Source organism: Canis lupus, chromosome 22, assembly GCF_048164855.1.
Source record: "Canis lupus baileyi chromosome 22, mCanLup2.hap1, whole genome shotgun sequence".
In the NCBI taxonomy this organism is placed as follows: domain Eukaryota; kingdom Metazoa; phylum Chordata; class Mammalia; order Carnivora; family Canidae; genus Canis; species Canis lupus.
The window spans coordinates 33,464,669-33,472,558 of NC_132859.1; the positions used below are offsets into that span (position 1 = coordinate 33,464,669).

Here is a 7,890-nt window from a genome sequence, read left to right on the forward strand (position 1 = left end):
CATATGGTGTAAGGAAGGGGTATACTTTTATTTCTTCCATATGGATAGGTCAACTGAATTAACTAAAACATCCATTATTTCCCAATTCATTGGAATGGTGGCTTTATCATATATAAAATTCCCAGGTGATAGATAGATAGATAAATATATAGATATATAGATAGATAGATAGATATATTACAGGATCTATTTTTGAACTCTTCACATTCTACTCATCAATTTATTAGTTCATTTGGTAGCTGCATCCCCTTAAAATTGTCCAGAGCAGAAGCTTCTACTAACTCCCAACTCTTATTTCATGGATAATCTCTTTAGGTAACACATTTTCTCATTTCTCTTTGGAACCTGTATGACTCAATGCATTTTTTGAGAACATAAGGGGGAGGTAGTTCTGATGTTTTAATGAAGTCTTCAAGTCTTCTACTTCCTGTGACATGCAATAAACACTGACTAACATTCCATCTCAATGTTCTGAAAAGAGGAGAGGGAGAGATTGTCTCAGGAAAATGAGCAGCAGGGTATCTCCATATGTGCTCTCAACACTAGCTCCATCAGCCTGTATCCCTTACTGTATCCAGCCATTCATTAATCTCCATCCCAGTGCTGTAGCCTGCATCTGAAGCCTTGTCCATCCCATAAGTACCCTCAACCATCCATTTAAGCTTACCTTGACCCAACCACTATAAATCAGATACTACAGAGTGTCAGACACTAACAAAACTCAAAGCTTTTTCATTAAGTGCTTTAAAAGTTAAAGTAGAAAATAAAGCAATATTTGTCCCATGTAGCTCAAGCTCTATTATGAAAACATTTTTAAGACTTCGATTGATGGATAACCTCTGAGCTGCAACTTCTAAGGTAAAAAAGTAATGGAGTAATAATATACCAAGTGGAGAAACTGCTTTAAGTTGTTCAAAGTAAAAAAAAAAAAAAAAGAAAAAAAAAAAGAAAATCCCAGCAAATAATTTCTCCTCCCTTCCTTCTGCCTCTGACCTCCCCCTTGCTCCCACCAGGTAGCTTTGATTCCTATGTAAAAATGGATCATGTGGAGATGGTGTCCTCTGAAGCCAAAAATCCCAGTGTAGAAAGCAAATGTCTCAAATTACAAACTGGGATAGAAAAAAAAAGGAGTTTGTCTTTTACACTCTTAAATCCCTCTCCAACAAGGCAGAAATTCTTACAAGATAGCTTCAAAACACAGCAGCTTGTGAGGGAGCGGTGTGGCTGCTAGCCATGAAGTTGGCATCTAATCCAGCCTGAGACCATTCTCTACCAGCACTCACCTCGAGCCTCCAGGATTTCAGAACCTCCTCAAGGTGGATTCTCACCACTGCAAGGCTCTTATTCTTATATGCTGATTACTTCCTTCCAAAGGGTTCAACTGAACAATGCTGGTTACTCAACCCCTTCTGGGTAATACGGAAAAGTATATAAAGTATGCGTACAGACTCAGAAAAAGACCCCACCTCTGTCTCCTCTGAATCATGGGGACTCTGGAAAATTTATTGCCCACAAGGGACAAAAGAGCAAAACAGATGGTGAAATTTCATGCTTTTTCTGGATAGTTAAAAATATCATCAATCATGTACTTAGAAATTGGCAGTAACTGAATTTTTGTTATTCCATAAGTTATACCAGACAGAAAGTTTTTTAAGCAAAAGAGCATGGATGTCTACCATCAAGTAGACATCGTTCATGATTTCTGGCTGCCCCGTACATTGGTAGAATCTAGAAAATTCCTTCTCAGCTCCTCTTGTACCTAGAACTAGTGACCTAAATTCTATTGGTCAGACACAGTGAATAGGAAACCTCAATTTGGGATTGAGCAACCTGAGAAGGAAGTGCCATATGGACCCCACTATGTTAAGAGCAGAGGCCTCCAGCTTTTGGAGCGGCCACAATTGCAAGCCTGAAATTCTGTCCTGCAAGTGGCATTGACAGGATGCAACAGCAGTGGCCCTCAATTCCTCATCAGACCAGCTGTGCTGCAGGGTTTGGGACATTGAAACTTAGCTTTGATATGGTCTCCATTTCTCTCATATGGTCTCATATGGTCTCAATCTCAAGGAATCTGGGAGATGCTCAGTACTTTTTCATAAACTCCTTTTATAAACCAGAGGCAGTTTCTGTTGCTTGCGATTAAGAAATCTCAAGTAAGATAACATATCTTTTATTCATGTATATCGAAAGTGAAAAATATTTGGGATTATTCTATCTGGTTGAAGCCATGAATAAATTTACCTGACAGAAGATGTTTAAGATGTGAAATTTGCCTCTAAAGGAAGCAGATTTTTGAACTCTCAGAGATCTTCTTTGGGTCCCTGAGGGCACCCCCAGAAGCTATACAATGGAGTGACTGATTTACCTGAATCTAGAGCCCTCACAACCGTTACACTGAGAGGGAGTAATCCTACTTACAGTATCTTGTGTGCCCCAAATCTGGGGAATTTATGGGCTGAGGAGATCATTTCTTTGGGGGGGGGGTTGAGCCCCCTTCCCACTGACTTTCTTTGAATCATACATGCACTACCCAAGGAATTTTGCATTAATTATTTTTGGTATTGTTCCTTCTTTTATATAAGATTGAAAAGTCTGACTCCATGTGTGAAGAAGAAGGTGGATGGAACAGATGCCTCACATCTGATGAGCTGCTTGGGGAAGACTGTGGTGGGTTGGATACTTTCATTTTCTCAGTAAAAACTGTGAAATCTAACACATGTACAGGAAAGCATATAAAATATATATGACCTTTAAAGAATAATAATGAATACACATATTGCCATCGCTAAAAGTGAGAATATTACCAATAATCTACCAGCTCTGAGACTGTCCTTGAGTGCATTTCCCTTTCTGCCCTAAGAATAACCATTATGCTACCTTTTGTGATATTTGTTCTTTTGCTTTTCTTTGTTATCACCTATATATATATTCCTAAAAATACTATTAAGTTTTTCATGTTTTAAAACTTTATCTCAATTTGCCATATGTATTCCTTTCTCTTTTCTTTTGTAAAACATTATGGTAGTGGAATGTGTTCATATTATTGCACATGGTTGTAGTTCATTCATTTTCATTGCTGGGGAATATTCTATTGTGTGAATATACTACTATTTACTTATCTATTCTAGATAAGTGAACATATGGATAGTTTCCAGTATTTGGCTATTGCAAATAATGCTGCCATGGATATTTTGAGTGCATCTCCTGATTTAGACATGCAAGCGTCTTTGTACATACATGCCTATGCTGGATTGCAGGGTTATGGGATGTGGATATTTTTACTTTTCTGAGTAATGCTAAACTCTTTTCTCAAATGGTTGTATCAATGTTCAGCGTTACTGACTACACATTGAGAGAGAGAGTTCCTACCTTTTTATACTTACTGGTGTTCATCATCTAGTGGCTTTATAATGATACCTCAGAGTGGTTTTAAGTTGCATTTCCAAAGAACAGTAGTGAAGTATAGTATATATTTTTGTTTATTGAGTTATTGGTCACTGACTGGTTATTGGTAATTTGAAGTTTATGTACTGTTAATTACCTTTTCAACTCCTTAACTCTTTCTCCATGGGGGAAGTTACTGGCTAGGTCTGGGTTGCCCAGAAGCAGAGCTTGCTGCGAATGAATGTATGCTAGAGATTTGTCATGGAAAGCACTCAGAGAAAAGGAGACTGAAGCCTGGGGGTGGGGAGAGCACATCTCACACATGTGAGAATATTTTGCCCACCATCACTTCCCTATTCTACTTAAATAATAAATATATTATATAATCATGGTGACTTTTAAATAACTGCTTATAATATTTAAATAGAAGCATTGTTTAAGAAAACTCAATACTGTGAAGATAGCAATTTCCCATTAAATTTATCAAAATATGAACTTTTAAGAGAAATCAGTGGAAGGTCTTTGGTTTGTTTGGCTTTGCTTTTGGTTTTCAGGAAAGATACTTGGAGAAAATGAAATATATGAAGTAATGAAAGAGAAGAGTAATGAAGAAAGACTTGCCTATCATATGACATGCTAGCTGGAACAGTATTTAGACACATCAAGTGGTAGAGAAAGGGTCATTTAGAATAAATGAGGAAAATCAAAGTGTTCCAAAAACTATACAGAGACAAATGGCAGTCATAAAAAACAAGGAATGAAAAACACCCCCAACAAAACAGGCAAGACAAACCAAAGACAAACAAAACCAAAAGGTTAAAGCTATACCTAAACTCTATATCACACCCCACTCCCAAAAATTTACAGGTGAAATTGGTAGAGTAGGAACACTCTAATTATTATACAAAGTCTAGAAACTATAAAATATTGGTAGATTATTGGTAGATAATGAAAAAACATACCATAAAATAAAATTTAAAAATAATTTCTATAAAATATTTGCAGTATCTATTTCTAGATAAGGCAAAGTCTTATAAATTAAAAATTAAATACCAACTTGGAAAAAAAATGTAAAACTTCACAAAAAATACAAATGGTCATGAACATTGAAACTATGCACATCCATCCACACTAGCAATCAAATAATTTTTTTCACCTAATAGATTTGTGAAGATTTAAACAGTGGATGAAACTCAAGAGTAGGGGAGGCCATGGGGAAGGAAGAACTTTTACACAAGTTAGATGGGTCTGTATATTGTTAAACTGTCAATATATTCTTATAATTACACTGTACATTATATAACTATGCTGTGTATTGTCACAACTATAATTAAAAATGGGCAAAACATTTGAATCAGTAATTCCACTTTAGAAACTTATCACAGAGAAGTAATCAGACATTACATAAAGGTATGATGACAGAGATGCTTGTCAAAATGTCACTTATAACAGTGAAAAGACTGAAGTCTAGTATCTTTACTAATAAGGGACTTATTATATTTTAATCCAAATGTATAATGGAATTCTACTTTGCCATTAACATTGATGAGGAATATCATGCAATAACAACAAACTAATGGCCTCTCAGAAATAAGAGGACTCAAATGAAAAAACAATTTTGCATTTAATAAAAAGAGTTAAATCGATACACTTCTATCAGCTAAAGAAATAATGACAAGTAAACTTGTTAATTCTTTGCAAAGTTTGGGTCCCAGGGTATAGTGTGAAGAGAGAAAGAAAGTGTTCAGAAGAAAACCACCTGAAATTCAGGGTTATCACTGAGAAATGACAGCCCAGGGAAGGAATTCTAGGACCTCAGCCCTTCTTGGCACACCTACAAGAAAGTGGGTCTTCACACATCCTTGGAGCTCAATGGAAATCGATGGGACGAATGAGTTGTACAGAAACAAAGACTGGGTGAAATCCTGAGTGGAATCAAAATGGGAAACAATAGAAGGGTTTCTAGTGTCAGCAATGTTTGTCAATGTGAGCATCAATGTTTGAGAACATCTCAGAAGCTGCAGACCTGTTGGTCCTTCCAGAAATTCACATGCTTCTCACTGTAAATAAACCTGTGCTATAGAGATTTTGGAGGCTTTGCCACCCCCACCCTACAGCATCCCTGCAAAGTTTGCTCTTTGATTGGAAGAAAGGATACTTGGCAGTGTTTTCAAGATGGGTTGGAATTATAAGGATCCTGTTTGCCACTGTAACTGAAATATTCCTAAAATATTAGACCCTCAGAGAGAGGAGACCAAGGAGAATAGGGCAGGATTTTTAAACCTCAGCATTATGTTCACTTCGTGTGAGTGATTCTTTTTATGTTATGGAGGCAGGATTACCCTGTGCATTGCAGGATGTTGAGCAGCATCCTTGGCCTCTATCCTTGCCCCCATTTGTGACATCAAAAAAAAAAATCTGAAATATTGCCAAATGTCTTCTGAGCAAAATTTCCTCTGGTTGAAAACTATTGGCATCAAAATGGAATAATATTTTATAAAGTGAGATGGTATCTTTAAGTGGGAAAAGCAGATTACAAAGCAGAATATGCTATAATCCTATTTTTACTTGAGAAAGCATATCAGGCATACAGGTATGCATTAAGTGATTATGAGTGCTATTTTATTCTATATGTGTTTTGGTATGTTCAAATTTTTTGACAACAGACATGCAATTGTTACATTGAAAGATAAACATAGATATTTAAAATCTTAATATATGCATAGAAAAAATCTTGAAAGGATACACAGCAAAATGGTAAGGATAGTTACTTCTTGGTTTTAAGATTTTTCTTTTTTCCCCTGTTTTTGTCTGCACTTTCTAAATTTCTTAGAGTGAACACATACTAATTTTGTAATCAGAAACAAAGTAAACAGAAATTATTTCAAACACAAATCCCAGATTTTAACTAACCACTAGATGCCTACAGATAATTAGGCCCATTAAAATGTATGCTTCTAAATTTAGTTGTTCAATCCATCTTAACTCTTAGACATGGTTTAATGACTTTTCCTAGTTGAAAACAGTAAGTTTCACAAATTTTCTCCACTCACCTCATCATACCTCCATTCCAACTGAAGATTCCCTTCTTATTTTAATGTGGAAATGGATACAATCTAGTGTTGACATCCTCAATAGTTCTCCCCTCCAAATTTTTCTGCATTTTAACATTCTTCTGTCTTAGCCTCTGTGTTCTGTAAAGAAAGCTCTTAAGTATTTTTTCTGAAATCCCCAAATAAAGTTTTCCTCTTTTGCTTTTCCTACCAAAATTAAGAATCCATGAAGGAAATAAGAACTTTCTCCAGTCAAGACTATGGTTCATAACTAAGATTTGGGATCTTGAATTGCCCAGGAGGGTTTTCTTTACAAGGCATGCTTGTCTCTTGTCTCATGTTAAACAGAGAAACTGAGGATAGGAAATGAGCATGTGAAGCTTGACAGACCATCTCCACCTTATCCCAGGTCAAGTAACAGAGCCTCCCTAACCCCCTGTAATTCCTGCAGAGCTGCTCTCCCCAGTCCTACACCTCTGTCACCACGTCGTTGACCATGTGACCCCAGCTAGGCACTTACATATCCTCTGCCTGGAATGTGAATCATGAGTGGAGACACACAGGACAGAAGGTAATCAGGAATAGATTATATGGTGCCAGAGATCGCCAAAGTTGCCATGGTTCTTGAGGGGTCATCAGCTATACATTCCTGAGTATTTACCCATTCCCTACCCAGTCCAGTTCCCTAGAGAAACTTTTCAAGTCCTAGTTTTCCATATCTAGGTTGTGAGAAAAACCTCCTGAACCTACTGTTAATCTAAGGCTTAGTTCCATTGTAGCAGAGAGTAAACCGTAGTGTGAGTAAGTGCTTAGGAAAGTCTCACGCCTACCTAGTGAAAACCCACAGTTAGCTGCACCATCAAATGGATGCTTTAACCTGAAACAGAGATAGTAATTAAATTATTAAAGGCTGAAAATATGGCAGTGCTGAAAACGAGGCAGGGGCAGACCAATGAGATTTTAATTTTGTGAAATTCTCCCACATATACCACAGTCTCATTAAATTAGAGTGCAAAGTTTGACATCTCCTGGGTCAAACTATAGGCACTGCCTTGGAGAAGAATTGAAGAATGGACCAACCAATCAACTAACCAACCAAACCAAAAAAACAATGAACCAGAATGGAGTGGATGGACACCAGCAGCAGTGTTTTTCCTTTCTATCTAGAAGAGATCCTATAACAGAGTGTCGGTCTAAGTTGTCAATGTAATTTCATTGCTGTAGGAATGATTTTGAAAGGAGAGTCAATTAACTAAACTTTGGAATATCCATCAAATATTACATGTGTTTGCCTTCTAAAAGATCAGGACTTCTATATTCCTAAAAGCAATACAAAAGAATCTTAATTTCATTGCTTTGAATCATTCTAAGTTTTGATAATTTCCCAGTGTTATACAGTTGCTATTATATATACTGCCTTCAGCCCATATTTAATATCCAGGTACAAAAGCAA

General features: G+C 36.6%; 1 long non-coding RNA gene across 1 annotated transcript; it reads right to left on the bottom strand.

The window, feature by feature from the left end:
- Window positions 1-240: 240 nt before the first annotated feature.
- Window positions 241-7,316, bottom strand: LOC140614472 (uncharacterized). Its single transcript, XR_012015323.1, has 3 exons — window positions 7,268-7,316; window positions 6,438-6,578; window positions 241-471 (listed from the first exon to the last, which is right to left on the bottom strand). It is a non-coding gene; the product is annotated as an uncharacterized lncRNA (long non-coding RNA).
- Between the last annotated feature and the right edge of the window lie 574 nt (window positions 7,317-7,890).